A 22,221-nucleotide genomic window follows, 5' to 3' on the forward strand; every position below is an offset into this window, starting at 1 on the left:
ATGATGGGAGTAGTTATTAGATATGTTGGATAGGAGCAGGGATGATGGGAGTAGTTATCAGATATGTTGGATAGGAGCAGGGATGATGGGAGTAGTTATTAGATATGTTGGATAGGAGCAGGGATGATGGGAGTAGTTATTAGATATGTTGGATAGGAGCAGAGATGATGGGAGTAGTTATTAGATATGTTGGATAGGAGCAGAGATGATGGGAGTAGTTATTAGATATGTTGGATAGGAGCAGGGATGATGGGAGTAGTTATTAGATATGTTGGATAGGAGCAGAGATGATGGGAGTAGTTATTAGATATGTTGGATAGGAGCAGGGATGATGGGAGTAGTTATTAGATATGTTGGATAGGAGCAGAGATGATGGGAGTAGTTATCAGATATGTTGGATAGGAGCAGGGATGATGGGAGTAGTTATCAGATATGTTGGATAGGAGCAGGGATGATGGGAGTAGTTATTAGAGTTGTTGGATAGGAGCAGGGATGATGGGAGTAGTTATTAGAGTTGTTGGATAGGAGCAGAGATGATGGGAGTAGTTATTAGATATGTTGGATAGGAGCAGAGATGATGGGAGTAGTTATTAGATATGTTGGATAGGAGCAGGGATGATGGGAGTAGTTATTAGATATGTTGGATAGGAGCAGAGATGATGGGAGTAGTTATCACATATGTAGGATAGGAGCAGAGATGATGGGAGTAGTTATTAGAGTTGTTGGATAGGAGCAGGGATGATGGGAGTAGTTATTAGAGTTGTTGGATAGGAGCAGAGATGATGGGAGTAGTTATTAGATATGTTGGATAGGAGCAGAGATGATGGGAGTAGTTATTAGATATGTTGGATAGGAGCAGGGATGATGGGAGTAGTTATTAGATATGTTGGATAGGAGCAGAGATGATGGGAGTAGTTATTAGATATGTTGGATAGGAGCAGGGATGATGGGAGTAGTTATTAGATATGTTGGATAGGAGCAGAGATGATGGGAGTAGTTATCAGATATGTTGGATAGGAGCAGAGATGATGGGAGTAGTTATCAGATATGTTGGATAGGAGCAGAGATGATGGGAGTAGTTATCAGATATGTTGGATAGGAGCAGAGATGATGGGAGTAGTTATTAGATATGTTGGATAGGAGCAGGGATGATGGGAGTAGTTATTAGATATGTTGGATAGGAGCAGGGATGATGGGAGTAGTTATTAGATATGTTGGATAGGAGCAGGGATGATGGGAGTAGTTATTAGATATGTTGGATAGTAGAGATGATGGGAGTAGTTATCAGATATGTTGGATAGGAGCAGAGATGATGGGAGTAGTTATCAGATATGTTGGATAAGTGTAGAGATGATGGGAGTAGTTATCAGATATGTTGGATAGGAGCAGAGATGATGGGAGTAGTTATCAGATATGTTGGATAGGAGCAGGGATGATGGGAGTAGTTATCAGATATGTTGGATAGGAGCAGAGATGATGGGAGTAGTTATTAGATATGTTGGATAGGAGCAGGGATGATGGGAGTAGTTATTAGATATGTTGGATAGGAGCAGAGATGATGGGAGTAGTTATCAGATATGTTGGATAGGAGCAGGGATGATGGGAGTAGTTATTAGATATGTTGGATAGGAGCAGGGATGATGGGAGTAGTTATCAGATATGTTGGATAGGAGCAGAGATGATGGGAGTAGTTATCAGAGATGTTGGATAGGAGCAGGGATGATGGGAGTAGTTATCAGATATGTTGGATAGGAGCAGAGATGATGGGAGTAGTTATCAGAGATGTTGGATAGGAGCAGGGATGATGGGAGTAGTTATTAGATATGTTGGATAGGAGCAGGGATGATGGGAGTAGTTATCAGATATGTTGGATAGGAGCAGAGATGATGGGAGTAGTTATCAGATATGTTGGATAGGAGCAGGGATGATGGGAGTAGTTATCAGATATGTTGGATAGGAGCAGGGATGATGGGAGTAGTTATCAGATATGTTGGATAGGAGCAGAGATGATGGGAGTAGTTATCAGATATGTTGGATAGGAGCAGGGATGATGGGAGTAGTTATCAGATATGTTGGATAGGAGCAGGGATGATGGGAGTAGTTATCAGATATGTTGGATAGGAGCAGGGATGATGGGAGTAGTTATCAGATATGTTGGATAGGAGCAGAGATGATGGGAGTAGTTATTAGATATGTTGGATAGGAGCAGGGATGATGGGAGTAGTTATCAGATATGTTGGATAGGAGCAGGGATGATGGGAGTAGTTATCAGATATGTTGGATAGGAGCAGGGATGATGGGAGTAGTTATCAGATATGTTGAATAGGAGCAGGGATGATGGGAGTAGTTATCAAATATGTTGGATAGGAGCAGGGATGATGGGAGTAGTTATCAGATATGTTGGATAGGAGCAGGGATGATGGGAGTAGTTATCAGATATGTTGGATAGGAGCAGGGATGATGGGAGTAGTTATCAGATATGTTGGATAGGAGCAGGGATGATGGGAGTAGTTATCAGATATGTTGGATAGGAGCAGAGATGATGGGAGTAGTTATCAGATATGTTGGATAGGAGCAGAGATGATGGGAGTAGTTATCAGAGATGTTGGATAGGAGCAGAGATGATGGGAGTAGTTATCAGATATGTTGGATAGGAGCAGAGATGATGGGAGTAGTTATCAGATATGTTGGATAGGAGCAGGGATGATGGGAGTAGTTATCAGATATGTTGGATAGGAGCAGGGATGATGGGAGTAGTTATCAGATATGTTGGATAGGAGCAGGGATGATGGGAGTAGTTATCAGATATGTTGGATAGGAGCAGGGATGATGGGAGTAGTTATCAGATATGTTGGATAGGAGCAGAGATGATGGGAGTAGTTATCAGATATGTTGGATAGGAGCAGGGATGATGGGAGTAGTTATCAGATATGTTGGATAGGAGCAGGGATGATGGGAGTAGTTATTAGATATGTTGGATAGGAGCAGAGATGATGGGAGTAGTTATCAGATATGTTGGATAGGAGCAGGGATGATGGGAGTAGTTATCAGATATGTTGGATAGGAGCAGGGATGATGGGAGTAGTTATCAGATATGTTGGATAGGAGCAGGGATGATGGGAGTAGTTATCAGATATGTTGGATAGGAGCAGGGATGATGGGAGTAGTTATCAGATATGTTGAATAGGAGCAGGGATGATGGGAGTAGTTATCAAATATGTTGGATAGGAGCAGGGATGATGGGAGTAGTTATCAGATATGTTGGATAGGAGCAGGGATGATGGGAGTAGTTATTAGATATGTTGGATAGGAGCAGGGATGATGGGAGTAGTTATCAGATATGTTGGATAGGAGCAGGGATGATGGGAGTAGTTATCAGATATGTTGGATAGGAGCAGGGATGATGGGAGTAGTTATCAGATATGTTGGATAGGAGCAGGGATGATGGGAGTAGTTATCAGATATGTTGAATAGGAGCAGGGATGATGGGAGTAGTTATCAAATATGTTGGATAGGAGCAGGGATGATGGGAGTAGTTATCAGATATGTTGGATAGGAGCAGGGATGATGGGAGTAGTTATCAGATATGTTGGATAGGAGCAGGGATGATGGGAGTAGTTATCAGATATGTTGGATAGGAGCAGAGATGATGGGAGTAGTTATCAGATATGTTGGATAGGAGCAGAGATGATGGGAGTAGTTATCAGATATGTTGGATAGGAGCAGAGATGATGGGAGTAGTTATCAGAGATGTTGGATAGGAGCAGAGATGATGGGAGTAGTTATCAGATATGTTGGATAGGAGCAGAGATGATGGGAGTAGTTATCAGATATGTTGGATAGGAGCAGGGATGATGGGAGTAGTTATCAGATATGTTGGATAGGAGCAGGGATGATGGGAGTAGTTATCAGATATGTTGGATAGGAGCAGGGATGATGGGAGTAGTTATCAGATATGTTGGCTAGGAGCAGGGATGATGGGAGTAGTTATCAGATATGTTGGATAGGAGCAGAGATGATGGGAGTAGTTATCAGATATGTTGGATAGGAGCAGGGATGATGGGAGTAGTTATTAGATATGTTGGATAGGAGCAGAGATGATGGGAGTAGTTATCAGATATGTTGGATAGGAGCAGGGATGATGGGAGTAGTTATCAGATATGTTGGATAGGAGCAGGGATGATGGGAGTAGTTATCAGATATGTTGGATAGGAGCAGGGATGATGGGAGTAGTTATCAGATATGTTGGATAGGAGCAGGGATGATGGGAGTAGTTATCAGATATGTTGGATAGGAGCAGAGATGATGGGAGTAGTTATTAGATATGTTGGATAGGAGCAGAGATGATGGGAGTAGTTATCACATATGTTGGATTGGAGCAGAGATGATGGGAGTAGTTATCAGATATGTTGGATAGGAGCAGGGATGATGGGAGTAGTTATTAGATATGTTGGATAGGAGCAGGGATGATGGGAGTAGTTATCAGATATGTTGGATAGGAGCAGGGATGATGGGAGTAGATATTAGATATGTTGGATAGGAGCAGGGATGATGGGAGTAGTTATCAGATATGTTGGATAGGAGCAGAGATGATGGGAGTAGATATTAGATATGTTGGATAGGAGCAGGGATGATGGGAGTAGTTATTAGAGATGTTGGATAGGAGCAGGGATGATGGGAGTAGTTATCAGATATGTTGGATAGGAGCAGGGATGATGGGAGTAGTTATCAGATATGTTGGATAGGAGCAGAGATGATGGGAGTAGTTATTAGATATGTTGGATAGGAGCAGAGATGATGGGAGTAGTTATCACATATGTTGGATTGGAGCAGAGATGATGGGAGTAGTTATTAGATATGTTGGATAGGAGCAGAGATGATGGGAGTAGTTATCAGATATGTTGGATAGGAGCAGGGATGATGGGAGTAGTTATTAGAGATGTTGGATAGGAGCAGAGATGATGGGAGTAGTTATCAGATATGTTGGATTGGAGCAGAGATGATGGGAGTAGATATTAGATATGTTGGATAGGAGCAGGGATGATGGGAGTAGTTATTAGAGATGTTGGATAGGAGCAGGGATGATGGGAGTAGTTATTAGATATGTTGGATAGGAGCAGGGATGATGGGAGTAGTTATTAGATATGCTGGATAGGAGCAGGGATGATGGGAGTAGTTATTAGATATGTTGGATAGGAGCAGGGATGATGGGAGTAGTTATTAGATATGTTGGATAGTAGAGATGATGGGAGTAGTTATCAGATATGTTGGATAGGAGCAGAGATGATGGGAGTAGTTATCAGATATGTTGGATAGGAGCAGGGATGATGGGAGTAGTTATCAGATATGTTGGATAGGAGCAGAGATGATGGGAGTAGTTATTAGATATGTTGGATAGGAGCAGGGATGATGGGAGTAGTTATTAGATATGTTGGATAGGAGCAGAGATGATGGGAGTAGTTATCAGATATGTTGGATAGGAGCAGGGATGATGGGAGTAGTTATCAGATATGTTGGATAGGAGCAGGGATGATGGGAGTAGTTATCAGATATGTTGGATAGGAGCAGGGATGATGGGAGTAGTTATCAGATATGTTGGATAGGAGCAGGGATGATGGGAGTAGTTATCAGATATGTTGGATAGGAGCAGGGATGATGGGAGTAGTTATCAGATATGTTGGATAGGAGCAGGGATGATGGGAGTAGTTATCAGATATGTTGGATAGGAGCAGGGATGATGGGAGTAGTTATCAGATATGTTGGATAGGAGCAGGGATGATGGGAGTAGTTATTAGATATGTTGGATAGGAGCAGGGATGATGGGAGTAGTTATTAGATATGTTGGATAGGAGCAGGGATGATGGGAGTAGTTATTAGATATGTTGGATAGGAGCAGGGATGATGGGAGTAGTTATTAGATATGTTGGATAGGAGCAGGGATAATGGGAGTAGTTATTAGATATGTTGGATAGGAGCAGGGATGATGGGAGTAGTTATCAGATATGTTGGATAGGAGCAGAGATGATGGGAGTAGTTATTAGATATGTTGGATTGGAGCAGGGATGATGGGAGTAGTTATTAGATATGTTGGATAGGAGCAGGGATGATGGGAGTAGTTATTAGATATGTTGGATAGGAGCAGGGATGATGGGAGTAGTTATTAGATATGTTGGATAGGAGCAGGGATGATGGGAGTAGTTATTAGATATGTTGGATAGGAGCAGGGATAATGGGAGTAGTTATTAGATATGTTGGATAGGAGCAGGGATGATGGGAGTAGTTATCAGATATGTTGGATAGGAGCAGGGATGATGGGAGTAGTTATTAGATATGTTGGATTGGAGCAGGGATGATGGGAGTAGTTATTAGATATGTTGGATAGGAGCAGGGATGATGGGAGTAGTTATCAGATATGTTGGATAGGAGCAGGGATGATGGGAGTAGTTATCAGATATGTTGAATAGGAGCAGGGATGATGGGAGTAGTTATCAGATATGTTGGATAGGAGCAGGGATGATGGGAGTAGTTATCAGATATGTTGGATAGGAGCAGGGATGATGGGAGTAGTTATCAGATATGTTGGATAGGAGCAGGGATGATGGGAGTAGTTATCAGATATGTTGGATAGGAGCAGGGATGATGGGAGTAGTTATCAGATATGTTGGATAGGAGCAGGGATGATGGGAGTAGTTATCAGATATGTTGGATAGGAGCAGAGATGATGGGAGTAGTTATCAGATATGTTGGATAGGAGCAGAGATGATGGGAGTAGTTATCAGATATGTTGGATAGGAGCAGGGATGATGGGAGTAGTTATCAGAGATGTTGGATAGGAGCAGGGATGATGAGAGTAGTTATCAGATATGTTGGATAGGAGCAGGGATGATGGGAGTAGTTATCAGAGATGTTGGATAGGAGCAGAGATGATGGGAGTAGTTATCAGATATGTTGGATAGGAGCAGGGATGATGGGAGTAGATAGATTCTGGTAGTAGATGTGGCTGTAGAATTAGAAGTCTCTGCTGGGCATGCTGGGCTTTGTAGTTCTACAGGGGGATGCAGGGAGGAGGCAGTGTTCTGCATGGTGATAGGAGCAGGGATGATGGGAGTAGTTATCAGATATGTTGGATAGGAGCAGAGATGATGGGAGTAGTTATTAGAGATGTTGGATAGGAGCAGGGATGATGGGAGTAGTTATCAGATATGTTGGATAGGAGCAGGGATGATGGGAGTAGTTATCAGATATGTTGGATAGGAGCAGAGATGATGGGAGTAGTTATCAGATATGTTGGATAGGAGCAGGGATGATGGGAGTAGTTATCAGATATGTTGGATAGGAGCAGGGATGATGGGAGTAGTTATCAGATATGTTGGATAGGAGCAGGGATGATGGGAGTAGTTATTAGATATGTTGGATAGGAGCAGGGATGATGGGAGTAGTTATCAGATATGTTGGATAGGAGCAGGGATGATGGGAGTAGTTATTAGATATGTTGGATAGGAGCAGGGATGATGGGAGTAGTTATTAGATATGTTGGATAGGAGCAGGGATGATGGGAGTAGTTATTAGATATGTTGGATAGGAGCAGGGATGATGGGAGTAGTTATTAGAGATGTTGGATAGGAGCAGGGATAATGGGAGTAGTTATTAGATATGTTGGATAGGAGCAGGGATGATGGGAGTAGTTATCAGATATGTTGGATAGGAGCAGGGATGATGGGAGTAGTTATTAGATATGTTGGATAGGAGCAGGGATGATGGGAGTAGTTATCAGATATGTTGGATAGGAGCAGGGATGATGGGAGTAGTTATTAGATATGTTGGATAGGAGCAGGGATGATGGGAGTAGTTATTAGATATGTTGGATAGGAGCAGGGATGATGGGAGTAGTTATCAGATATGTTGGATAGGAGCAGGGATGATGGGAGTAGTTATCAGATATGTTGGATAGGAGCAGGGATGATGGGAGTAGTTATCAGATATGTTGGATAGGAGCAGGGATGATGGGAGTAGTTATTAGAGATGTTGGATAGGAGCAGGGATAATGGGAGTAGTTATTAGATATGTTGGATAGGAGCAGGGATGATGGGAGTAGTTATCAGATATGTTGGATAGGAGCAGGGATGATGGGAGTAGTTATTAGATATGTTGGCTAGGAGCAGAGATGATGGGAGTAGTTATCAGATATGTTGGATAGGAGCAGGGATGATGGGAGTAGTTATCAGATATGTTGGATAGGAGCAGAGATGATGGGAGTAGTTATCAGATATGTTGGATAGGAGCAGAGATGATGGGAGTAGTTATCAGATATGTTGGATAGGAGCAGGGATGATGGGAGTAGTTATCAGATATGTTGGATAGGAGCAGGGATGATGGGAGTAGTTATCAGATATGTTGGATAGGAGCAGGGATGATGGGAGTAGTTATTAGATATGTTGGATAGGAGCAGGGATGATGGGAGTAGTTATCAGATATGTTGGATAGGAGCAGGGATGATGGGAGTAGTTATTAGATATGTTGGATAGGAGCAGGGATGATGGGAGTAGTTATTAGATATGTTGGATAGGAGCAGGGATGATGGGAGTAGTTATTAGATATGTTGGATAGGAGCAGGGATGATGGGAGTAGTTATTAGATATGTTGGATAGGAGCAGGGATGATGGGAGTAGTTATCAGATATGTTGGATAGGAGCAGGGATGATGGGAGTAGTTATTAGATATGTTGGATAGGAGCAGGGATGATGGGAGTAGTTATCAGATATGTTGGATAGGAGCAGGGATGATGGGAGTAGTTATTAGATATGTTGGATAGGAGCAGGGATGATGGGAGTAGTTATTAGATATGTTGGATAGGAGCAGGGATGATGGGAGTAGTTATTAGATATGTTGGATAGGAGCAGGGATGTTGGGAGTAGTTATCAGATATGTTGGATAGGAGCAGGGATGATGGGAGTAGTTATCAGATATGTTGGATAGGAGCAGGGATGATGGGAGTAGTTATTAGATATGTTGGATAGGAGCAGGGATGATGGGAGTAGTTATCAGATATGTTGGATAGGAGCAGGGATGATGGGAGTAGTTATTAGATATGTTGGATAGGAGCAGGGATGATGGGAGTAGTTATTAGATATGTTGGATAGGAGCAGGGATGATGGGAGTAGTTATTAGATATGTTGGATAGGAGCAGGGATGATGGGAGTAGTTATCAGATATGTTGGATAGGAGCAGGGATGATGGGAGTAGTTATTAGAGATGTTGGATAGGAGCAGGGATAATGGGAGTAGTTATTAGATATGTTGGATAGGAGCAGGGATGATGGGAGTAGTTATCAGATATGTTGGATAGGAGCAGGGATGATGGGAGTAGTTATTAGATATGTTGGATAGGAGCAGGGATGATGGGAGTAGTTATCAGATATGTTGGATAGGAGCAGGGATGATGGGAGTAGTTATTAGATATGTTGGATAGGAGCAGGGATGATGGGAGTAGTTATTAGATATGTTGGATAGGAGCAGGGATGATGGGAGTAGTTATTAGATATGTTGGATAGGAGCAGGGATGATGGGAGTAGTTATCAGATATGTTGGATAGGAGCAGAGATGATGGGAGTAGTTATCAGATATGTTGGATAGGAGCAGGGATGATGGGAGTAGTTATCAGATATGTTGGATAGGAGCAGGGATGATGGGAGTAGTTATCAGATATGTTGGATAGGAGCAGGGATGATGGGAGTAGTTATCAGAGATGTTGGATAGGAGCAGAGATGATGGGAGTAGTTATCAGATATGTTGGATAGGAGCAGAGATGATGGAAGTAGTTATCAGATATGTTGGATAGGAGCAGGGATGATGGGAGTAGTTATTAGATATGTTGGATAGGAGCAGGGATGATGGGAGTAGTTATCAGATATGTTGGATAGGAGCAGAGATGATGGGAGTAGTTATCAGATATGTTGGATAGGAGCAGGGATGATGGGAGTAGTTATCAGATATGTTGGATAGGAGCAGGGATGATGGGAGTAGTTATCAGATATGTTGGATAGGAGCAGGGATGATGGGAGTAGTTATCAGATATGTTGGATAGGAGCAGAGATGATGGGAGTAGTTATCAGATATGTTGGATAGGAGCAGGGATGATGGGAGTAGTTATTAGATATGTTGGATAGGAGCAGAGATGATGGGAGTAGTTATCAGATATGTTGGATAGGAGCAGGGATGATGGGAGTAGTTATCAGATATGTTGGATAGGAGCAGGGATGATGGGAGTAGTTATCAGATATGTTGGATAGGAGCAGGGATGATGGGAGTAGTTATTAGATATGTTGGATAGGAGCAGAGATGATGGGAGTAGTTATCAGATATGTTGGATAGGAGCAGGGATGATGGGAGTAGTTATCAGATATGTTGGATAGGAGCAGGGATGATGGGAGTAGTTATCAGATATGTTGGATAGGAGCAGGGATGATGGGAGTAGTTATTAGATATGTTGGATAGGAGCAGAGATGATGGGAGTAGTTATCAGATATGTTGGATAGGAGCAGGGATGATGGGAGTAGTTATCAGATATGTTGGATAGGAGCAGGGATGATGGGAGTAGTTATTAGATATGTTGGATAGGAGCAGAGATGATGGGAGTAGTTATCAGATATGTTGGATAGGAGCAGAGATGATGGGAGTAGTTATCAGATATGTTGGATAGGAGCAGAGATGATGGGAGTAGATAGATTCTGGTAGTAGATGTGGCTGTAGAATTAGAAGTCTCTGCTGGGCATGCTGGGCTTTGTAGTTCTACAGGGGGATGCAGGGAGGAGGCAGTGTTCTGCATGGTGATAGGAGCAGGGATGATGGGAGTAGTTATTAGATATGTTGGATAGGAGCAGGGATGATGGGAGTAGTTATTAGATATGTTGGATAGGAGCAGAGATGATGGGAGTAGTTATTAGATATGTTGGATAGGAGCAGGGATGATGGGAGTAGTTATTAGATATGTTGGATAGGAGCAGGGATGATGGGAGTAGTTATTAGATATGTTGGATAGGAGCAGGGATGATGGGAGTAGTTATTAGATATGTTGGATAGGAGCAGGGATGATGGGAGTAGTTATTAGATATGTTGGATAGGAGCAGGGATGATGGGAGTAGTTATTAGATATGTTGGATAGGAGCAGAGATGATGGGAGTAGTTATCAGATATGTTGGATAGGAGCAGGGATGATGGGAGTAGTTATCAGATATGTTGGATAGGAGCAGGGATGATGGGAGTAGTTATTAGATATGTTGGATAGGAGCAGGGATGATGGGAGTAGTTATTAGATATGTTGGATAGGAGCAGGGATGATGGGAGTAGTTATTAGATATGTTGGATAGGAGCAGGGATGATGGGAGTAGTTATTAGATATGTTGGATAGGAGCAGGGATAATGGGAGTAGTTATTAGATATGTTGGATAGGAGCAGGGATGATGGGAGTAGTTATCAGATATGTTGGATAGGAGCAGGGATGATGGGAGTAGTTATCAGATATGTTGGATAGGAGCAGGGATGATGGGAGTAGTTATCAGATATGTTGGATAGGAGCAGGGATGATGGGAGTAGTTATTAGATATGTTGGATAGGAGCAGGGATGATGGGAGTAGTTATTAGATATGTTGGATAGGAGCAGGGATGATGGGAGTAGTTATTAGATATGTTGGATAGGAGCAGGGATGATGGGAGTAGTTATCAGATATGTTGGATAGGAGCAGAGATGATGGGAGTAGTTATCAGATATGTTGGATAGGAGCAGGGATGATGGGAGTAGTTATCAGATATGTTGGATAGGAGCAGGGATGATGGGAGTAGTTATCAGATATGTTGGATAGGAGCAGAGATGATGGGAGTAGTTATCAGATATGTTGGATAGGAGCAGAGATGATGGGAGTAGTTATCAGAGATGTTGGATAGGAGCAGGGATGATGGGAGTAGTTATCAGATATGTTGGATAGGAGCAGAGATGATGGGAGTAGTTATCAGATATGTTGGATAGGAGCAGAGATGATGGGAGTAGTTATCAGAGATGTTGGATAGGAGCAGAGATGATGGGAGTAGTTATCAGATATGTTGGATAGGAGCAGGGATGATGGGAGTAGTTATTAGATATGTTGGATAGGAGCAGAGATGATGGGAGTAGTTATCAGATATGTTGGATAGGAGCAGAGATGATGGAAGTAGTTATCAGATATGTTGGATAGGAGCAGAGATGATGGGAGTAGTTATCAGATATGTTGGATAGGAGCAGGGATGATGGGAGTAGTTATCAGATATGTTGGATAGGAGCAGGGATGATGGGAGTAGTTATCAGATATGTTGGATAGGAGCAGAGATGATGGGAGTAGTTATCAGATATGTTGGATAGGAGCAGGGATGATGAGAGTAGTTATCAGATATGTTGGATTGGAGCAGGGATGATGGGAGTAGTTATTATTAGATATGTTGGATAGGAGCAGAGATGATGGGAGTAGTTATCAGATATGTTGGATAGGAGCAGGGATGATGGGAGTAGTTATCAGATATGTTGGATAGGAGCAGAGATGATGGGAGTAGTTATCAGATATGTTGGATAGGAGCAGAGATGATGGGAGTAGTTATTAGATATGTTGGATAGGAGCAGGGATGATGGGAGTAGTTATTAGATATGTTGGATAGGAGCAGAGATGATGGGAGTAGTTATTAGATATGTTGGATAGGAGCAGAGATGATGGGAGTAGTTATCAGATATGTTGGATAGGAGCAGGGATGATGGGAGTAGTTATCAGATATGTTGGATAGGAGCAGGGATGATGGGAGTAGTTATCAGATATGTTGGATAGGAGCAGGGATGATGGGAGTAGTTATCAGATATGTTGAATAGGAGCAGGGATGATGGGAGTAGTTATCAGATATGTTGGATAGGAGCAGGGATGATGGGAGTAGTTATCAGATATGTTGGATAGGAGCAGGGATGATGGGAGTAGTTATCAGATATGTTGGATAGGAGCAGGGATGATGGGAGTAGTTATCAGATATGTTGGATAGGAGCAGGGATGATGGGAGTAGTTATCAGATATGTTGGATAGGAGCAGGGATGATGGGAGTAGTTATCAGATATGTTGGATAGGAGCAGAGATGATGGGAGTAGTTATCAGAGATGTTGGATAGGAGCAGAGATGATGGGAGTAGTTATCAGATATGTTGGATAGGAGCAGGGATGATGGGAGTAGATAGATTCTGGTAGTAGATGTGGCTGTAGAATTAGAAGTCTCTGCTGGGCATGCTGGGCTTTGTAGTTCTACAGGGGATGCAGGGAGGAGGCAGTGTTCTGCATGGTGATAGGAGCAGGGATGATGGGAGTAGTTATCAGATATGTTGGATAGGAGCAGAGATGATGGGAGTAGTTATTAGATATGTTGGATAGGAGCAGAGATGATGGGAGTAGTTATCAGATATGTTGGATAGGAGCAGAGATGATGGGAGTAGTTATCAGATATGTTGGATAGGAGCAGAGATGATGGGAGTAGTTATCAGATATGTTGGATAGGAGCAGGGATGATGGGAGTAGTTATCAGATATGTTGGATAGGAGCAGAGATGATGGGAGTAGTTATCAGATATGTTGGATAGGAGCAGGGATGATGGGAGTAGTTATCAGATATGTTGGATAGTAGAGATGTTGGGAGTAGTTATCAGATATGTTGGATAGGAGCAGGGATGATGGGAGTAGTTATCAGATATGTTGGATAGGAGCAGGGATGATGGGAGTAGTTATTAGATATGTTGGATAGGAGCAGGGATGATGGGAGTAGTTATCAGATATGTTGGATAGGAGCAGGGATGATGGGAGTAGTTATTAGATATGTTGGATAGGAGCAGGGATGATGGGAGTAGTTATTAGATATGTTGGATAGGAGCAGGGATGATGGGAGTAGTTATTAGATATGTTGGATAGGAGCAGGGATGATGGGAGTAGTTATTAGAGATGTTGGATAGGAGCAGGGATAATGGGAGTAGTTATTAGATATGTTGGATAGGAGCAGGGATGATGGGAGTAGTTATCAGATATGTTGGATAGGAGCAGGGATGATGGGAGTAGTTATTAGATATGTTGGATAGGAGCAGGGATGATGGGAGTAGTTATCAGATATGTTGGATAGGAGCAGGGATGATGGGAGTAGTTATCAGATATGTTGGATAGGAGCAGGGATGATGGGAGTAGTTATTAGAGATGTTGGATAGGAGCAGGGATAATGGGAGTAGTTATTAGATATGTTGGATAGGAGCAGGGATGATGGGAGTAGTTATCAGATATGTTGGATAGGAGCAGGGATGATGGGAGTAGTTATTAGATATGTTGGATAGGAGCAGGGATGATGGGAGTAGTTATCAGATATGTTGGATAGGAGCAGGGATGATGGGAGTAGTTATTAGATATGTTGGATAGGAGCAGGGATGATGGGAGTAGTTATTAGATATGTTGGATAGGAGCAGGGATGATGGGAGTAGTTATTAGATATGTTGGATAGGAGCAGGGATGATGGGAGTAGTTATCAGATATGTTGGATAGGAGCAGAGATGATGGGAGTAGTTATCAGATATGTTGGATAGGAGCAGGGATGATGGGAGTAGTTATCAGATATGTTGGATAGGAGCAGGGATGATGGGAGTAGTTATCAGATATGTTGGATAGGAGCAGGGATGATGGGAGTAGTTATCAGAGATGTTGGATAGGAGCAGAGATGATGGGAGTAGTTATCAGATATGTTGGATAGGAGCAGAGATGATGGGAGTAGTTATCAGATATGTTGGATAGGAGCAGGGATGATGGGAGTAGTTATTAGATATGTTGGATAGGAGCAGGGATGATGGGAGTAGTTATCAGATATGTTGGATAGGAGCAGAGATGATGGGAGTAGTTATCAGATATGTTGGATAGGAGCAGGGATGATGGGAGTAGTTATCAGATATGTTGGATAGGAGCAGGGATGATGGGAGTAGTTATCAGATATGTTGGATAGGAGCAGGGATGATGGGAGTAGTTATCAGATATGTTGGATAGGAGCAGAGATGATGGGAGTAGTTATCAGATATGTTGGATAGGAGCAGGGATGATGGGAGTAGTTATTAGATATGTTGGATAGGAGCAGAGATGATGGGAGTAGTTATCAGATATGTTGGATAGGAGCAGGGATGATGGGAGTAGTTATTAGATATGTTGGATAGGAGCAGGGATGATGGGAGTAGTTATCAGATATGTTGGATAGGAGCAGGGATGATGGGAGTAGTTATCAGATATGTTGGATAGGAGCAGGGATGATGGGAGTAGTTATCAGATATGTTGGATAGGAGCAGAGATGATGGGAGTAGTTATCAGATATGTTGGATAGGAGCAGGGATGATGGGAGTAGTTATTAGATATGTTGGATAGGAGCAGGGATGATGGGAGTAGTTATCAGATATGTTGGATAGGAGCAGAGATGATGGGAGTAGTTATCAGATATGTTGGATAGGAGCAGGGATGATGGGAGTAGTTATTAGATATGTTGGATAGGAGCAGAGATGATGGGAGTAGTTATCAGATATGTTGGATAGGAGCAGGGATGATGGGAGTAGTTATCAGATATGTTGGATAGGAGCAGGGATGATGGGAGTAGTTATTAGATATGTTGGATAGGAGCAGAGATGATGGGAGTAGTTATTAGATATGTTGGATAGGAGCAGAGATGATGGGAGTAGTTATTAGATATGTTGGATAGGAGCAGGGATGATGGGAGTAGTTATCAGATATGTTGGATAGGAGCAGAGATGATGGGAGTAGTTATTAGATATGTTGGATAGGAGCAGGGATGATGGGAGTAGTTATCAGATATGTTGGATAGGAGCAGAGATGATGGGAGTAGTTATCAGATATGTTGGATTGGAGCAGGGATGATGGGAGTAGTTATTATTAGATATGTTGGATAGGAGCAGAGATGATGGGAGTAGTTATCAGATATGTTGGATAGGAGCAGGGATGATGGGAGTAGTTATCAGATATGTTGGATAGGAGCAGAGATGATGGGAGTAGTTATCAGATATGTTGGATAGGAGCAGAGATGATGGGAGTAGTTATCAGATATGTTGGATAGGAGCAGGGATGATGGGAGTAGTTATCAGATATGTTGGATAGGAGCAGAGATGATGGGAGTAGTTATCAGATATGTTGGATAGGAGCAGGGATGATGGGAGTAGTTATTAGATATGTTGGATAGGAGCAGGGATGATGGGAGTAGTTATCAGATATGTTGGATAGGAGCAGAGATGATGGGAGTAGTTATCAGATATGTTGGATAGGAGCAGGGATGATGGGAGTAGTTATTAGATATGTTGGATAGGAGCAGGGATGATGGGAGTAGTTATTAGATATGTTGGATAGGAGCAGGGATGATGGGAGTAGTTATCAGATATGTTGGATAGGAGCAGGGATGATGGGAGTAGTTATTAGAGATGTTGGATAGGAGCAGAGATGATGGGAGTAGTTATCAGATATGTTGGATAGGAGCAGAGATGATGGGAGTAGTTATCAGATATGTTGGATAGGAGCAGGGATGATGGGAGTAGTTATTAGATATGTTGGATAGGAGCAGAGATGATGGGAGTAGTTATCAGATATGTTGGATAGGAGCAGGGATGATGGGAGTAGTTATCAGATATGTTGGATAGGAGCAGGGATGATGGGAGTAGATAGATTCTGGTAGTAGATGTGGCTGTAGAATTAGAAGTCTCTGCTGGGCATGCTGGGCTTTGTAGTTCTACAGGGGGATGCAGGGAGGAGGCAGTGTTCTGCATGGTGATAGGAGCAGAGATGATGGGAGTAGTTATTAGATATGTTGGATAGGAGCAGGGATGATGGGAGTAGTTATCAGATATGTTGGATAGGAGCAGAGATGATGGGAGTAGTTATCAGATATGTTGGATAGGAGCAGGGATGATGGGAGTAGTTATCAGATATGTTGGATAGGAGCAGAGATGATGGGAGTAGTTATCAGATATGTTGGATAGGAGCAGGGATGATGGGAGTAGTTATCAGATATGTTGGATAGTAGAGATGTTGGGAGTAGTTATCAGATATGTTGGATAGGAGCAGGGATGATGGGAGTAGTTATCAGATATGTTGGATAGGAGCAGAGATGATGGGAGTAGTTATCAGAGATGTTGGATAGGAGCAGGGATGATGGGAGTAGTTATTAGATATGTTGGATAGGAGCAGGGATGATGGGAGTAGTTATCAGATATGTTGGATAGTAGAGATGTTGGGAGTAGTTATCAGATATGTTGGATAGGAGCAGGGATGATGGGAGTAGTTATTAGATATGTTGGATAGGAGCAGGGATGATGGGAGTAGTTATTAGATATGTTGGATAGGAGCAGGGATGATGGGAGTAGTTATCAGATATGTTGGATAGGAGCAGGGATGATGGGAGTAGTTATTAGATATGTTGGATAGGAGCAGGGATGATGGGAGTAGTTATTAGATATGTTGGATAGGAGCAGGGATGATGGGAGTAGTTATTAGATATGTTGGATAGGAGCAGGGATGATGGGAGTAGTTATTAGAGATGTTGGATAGGAGCAGGGATAATGGGAGTAGTTATTAGATATGTTGGATAGGAGCAGGGATGATGGGAGTAGTTATCAGATATGTTGGATAGGAGCAGGGATGATGGGAGTAGTTATTAGATATGTTGGATAGGAGCAGGGATGATGGGAGTAGTTATCAGATATGTTGGATAGGAGCAGAGATGATGGGAGTAGTTATCAGATATGTTGGATAGGAGCAGAGATGATGGGAGTAGTTATCAGATATGTTGGATAGGAGCAGGGATGATGGGAGTAGTTATTAGATATGTTGGATAGGAGCAGGGATGATGGGAGTAGTTATTAGAGATGTTGGATAGGAGCAGGGATAATGGGAGTAGTTATTAGATATGTTGGATAGGAGCAGGGATGATGGGAGTAGTTATCAGATATGTTGGATAGGAGCAGGGATGATGGGAGTAGTTATTAGATATGTTGGATAGGAGCAGGGATGATGGGAGTAGTTATCAGATATGTTGGATAGGAGCAGGGATGATGGGAGTAGTTATTAGATATGTTGGATAGGAGCAGGGATGATGGGAGTAGTTATTAGATATGTTGGATAGGAGCAGGGATGATGGGAGTAGTTATCAGATATGTTGGATAGGAGCAGAGATGATGGGAGTAGTTATCAGATATGTTGGATAGGAGCAGGGATGATGGGAGTAGTTATCAGATATGTTGGATAGGAGCAGGGATGATGGGAGTAGTTATCAGATATGTTGGATAGGAGCAGGGATGATGGGAGTAGTTATCAGAGATGTTGGATAGGAGCAGAGATGATGGGAGTAGTTATCAGATATGTTGGATAGGAGCAGAGATGATGGGAGTAGTTATCAGATATGTTGGATAGGAGCAGGGATGATGGGAGTAGTTATTAGATATGTTGGATAGGAGCAGGGATGATGGGAGTAGTTATCAGATATGTTGGATAGGAGCAGAGATGATGGGAGTAGTTATCAGATATGTTGGATAGGAGCAGGGATGATGGGAGTAGTTATCAGATATGTTGGATAGGAGCAGGGATGATGGGAGTAGTTATCAGATATGTTGGATAGGAGCAGGGATGATGGGAGTAGTTATCAGATATGTTGGATAGGAGCAGAGATGATGGGAGTAGTTATCAGATATGTTGGATAGGAGCAGGGATGATGGGAGTAGTTATTAGATATGTTGGATAGGAGCAGGGATGATGGGAGTAGTTATCAGATATGTTGGATAGGAGCAGGGATGATGGGAGTAGTTATCAGATATGTTGGATAGGAGCAGGGATGATGGGAGTAGTTATCAGATATGTTGGATAGGAGCAGAGATGATGGGAGTAGTTATCAGATATGTTGGATAGGAGCAGGGATGATGGGAGTAGTTATTAGATATGTTGGATAGGAGCAGGGATGATGGGAGTAGTTATCAGATATGTTGGATAGGAGCAGAGATGATGGGAGTAGTTATCAGATATGTTGGATAGGAGCAGGGATGATGGGAGTAGTTATTAGATATGTTGGATAGGAGCAGAGATGATGGGAGTAGTTATCAGATATGTTGGATAGGAGCAGAGATGATGGGAGTAGTTATCAGATATGTTGGATAGGAGCAGAGATGATGGGAGTAGTTATCAGATATGTTGGATAGGAGCAGGGATGATGGGAGTAGTTATTAGATATGTTGGATAGGAGCAGGGATGATGGGAGTAGTTATCAGATATGTTGGATAGGAGCAGAGATGATGGGAGTAGTTATCAGATATGTTGGATAGGAGCAGGGATGATGGGAGTAGTTATTAGATATGTTGGATAGGAGCAGGGATGATGGGAGTAGTTATTAGATATGTTGGATAGGAGCAGGGATGATGGGAGTAGTTATTAGATATGTTGGATAGGAGCAGGGATGATGGGAGTAGTTATCAGATATGTTGGATAGGAGCAGGGATGATGGGAGTAGTTATTAGAGATGTTGGATAGGAGCAGAGATGATGGGAGTAGTTATCAGATATGTTGGATAGGAGCAGAGATGATGGGAGTAGTTATCAGATATGTTGGATAGGAGCAGAGATGATGGGAGTAGTTATCAGATATGTTGGATAGGAGCAGGGATGATGGGAGTAGTTATTAGATATGTTGGATAGGAGCAGGGATGATGGGAGTAGTTATCAGATATGTTGGATAGGAGCAGAGATGATGGGAGTAGTTATCAGATATGTTGGATAGGAGCAGGGATGATGGGAGTAGTTATTAGATATGTTGGATAGGAGCAGGGATGATGGGAGTAGTTATCAGATATGTTGGATAGGAGCAGGGATGATGGGAGTAGTTATTAGATATGTTGGATAGGAGCAGGGATGATGGGAGTAGTTATTAGATATGTTGGATAGGAGCAGGGATGATGGGAGTAGTTATCAGATATGTTGGATTGGAGCAGGGATGATGGGAGTAGTTATTAGATATGTTGGATAGGAGCAGAGATGATGGGAGTAGTTATTAGATATGTTGGATAGGAGCAGGGATGATGGGAGTAGTTATCAGATATGTTGGATAGGAGCAGGGATGATGGGAGTAGTTATTAGATATGTTGGATAGGAGCAGGGATGATGGGAGTAGTTATTAGATATGTTGGATAGGAGCAGAGATGATGGGAGTAGTTATCAGATATGTTGGATAGGAGCAGAGATGATGGGAGTAGTTATCAGATATGTTGGATAGGAGCAGGGATGATGGGAGTAGTTATTAGATATGTTGGATAGGAGCAGGGATGATGGGAGTAGTTATTAGATATGTTGGATAGGAGCAGAGATGATGGGAGTAGTTATCAGATATGTTGGATAGGAGCAGGGATGATGGGAGTAGTTATTAGATATGTTGGATAGGAGCAGAGATGATGGGAGTAGTTATCAGATATGTTGGATAGGAGCAGGGATGATGGGAGTAGATAGATTCTGGTAGTAGATGTGGCTGTAGAATTAGAAGTCTCTGCTGGGCTTTGTAGTTCTACAGGGGGATGCAGGGAGGAGGCAGTGTTCTGCATGGTGATAGGAGCAGAGATGATGGGAGTAGTTATCAGATATGTTGGATAGGAGCAGGGATGATGGGAGTAGTTATCAGATATGTTGGATAGGAGCAGGGATGATGGGAGTAGTTATCAGATATGTTGGATAGGAGCAGAGATGATGGGAGTAGTTATTAGATATGTTGGATAGGAGCAGGGATGATGGGAGTAGTTATTAGATATGTTGGATAGGAGCAGGGATGATGGGAGTAGTTATTAGATATGTTGGATAGGAGCAGAGATGATGGGAGTAGTTATTAGATATGTTGGATAGGAGCAGGGATGATGGGAGTAGTTATCAGATATGTTGGATAGGAGCAGAGATGATGGGAGTAGTTATTAGATATGTTGGATAGGAGCAGGGATGATGGGAGTAGATAGATTCTGGTAGTAGATGTGGCTGTAGAATTAGAAGTCTCTGCTGGGCTTTGTAGTTCTACAGGGGGATGCAGGGAGGAGGCAGTGTCCTGCATGGTGATAGGAGCACACTCACATCCGCTCTTCTGTCCCTCCGCTCGCAGTGAACAGTCCACACGGCGCCTTGCACCCCAGAAATGCCGGCTTCTCCCAAAAAGCAGAGTCGGAGAGTCGTGCGCATGCGCGGACCGGAAGTCGCTGGAGACGTGTGTGACTGTGTGGATGCGGTGGTCTCTGCGCTGCGCTCCTGTGTGTGAGGGGTTCGGGTTGTCACTGACAACGCTGGGTGCTTTCCTCTCTGTACTGATGCAGAATGTGCCAAGGACCACAGGGCACAAGCTGAGGGGGTGGTCGGCCATGCCGGCCCTTAGGGGTGGGGGTAACAAGGACGTGGGCTGCACTGAGGACTATGGCCGTGACCTGTCATTATGTGGAGGTCAGATAGCCAAGGTAGTGGGGGCTGGTGTCACATAGGATCGCCGGGGCAGGCACAGAGGAAAGGGGACTATGGATGGGGTCCCCCACTTAAACGAGGTTTCCATTATAGACTAGTGCTAGGGAAAAGTATCATCAGACATCACCCCCCAGGCCAGCGATGCATAGCCGCTACGGGCTGTCTACAGGCTGCAGACAATCAGTGAGCTCAGCAGCCTGTGCCGTGTACCTCGGTATGACTGCTAAGCTAAGCGATTGGGGGCAGCGGTCACAGGCATTATTATGACGACTCCGCTGCAGCCTGTACGCGTAGACCAGAGCAGTAGCAGAGAGGCCTCGCTGGACCAGACGAGGCTAAGTAACTGGTTTTCTTATTTTCCCTACTGCTAGACTATGGCCTTAAGGATTTTACCTTTACTGCAGATGACTTCAGTTGCTTGTTTGAGGTGTGGAGACACGGGGGTCGGCGGGTGCTCTGGTCTGCTAGCCTAAAGCCACATGGACAAGGGCACATACCACCGAACGCCCTCTCTCTTTTTACCGTGGCCGTAATACTACTCAGACAACACAGGGGGAGGGTAAAATGGTGTGGCAATACGCGAAGATGGTACAAAAGTACAGAGTCTCACCCTTCTGCTGACACTCCGGGATAAGAGCAGCTGTGACTTCAGAGCTTCTGGGGCCGACTACTCTCACCTGTGGCAC

The 22,221-nt window shown here is 43.2% G+C and overlaps 1 protein-coding gene across 1 annotated transcript in view; it reads right to left on the minus strand.

Annotated features, from left to right (window-relative positions):
* LOC138667665 (oocyte zinc finger protein XlCOF8.4-like) overlaps nt 1-21,212 on the minus strand; it is a 45,671-nt gene extending 24,459 nt beyond the window's left edge. Inside the window, exon 1 of the mRNA XM_069755790.1 lies at nt 21,158-21,212. The gene's annotated coding sequence lies outside the window, so the exon portion shown is untranslated. The remainder of the gene's footprint in view (nt 1-21,157) is intronic.
* Nucleotides 21,213-22,221: the final 1,009 nt, after the last annotated feature.

This window comes from Ranitomeya imitator, chromosome 2, assembly GCF_032444005.1.
Source record: "Ranitomeya imitator isolate aRanImi1 chromosome 2, aRanImi1.pri, whole genome shotgun sequence".
Lineage (NCBI taxonomy): Eukaryota > Metazoa > Chordata > Amphibia > Anura > Dendrobatidae > Ranitomeya > Ranitomeya imitator.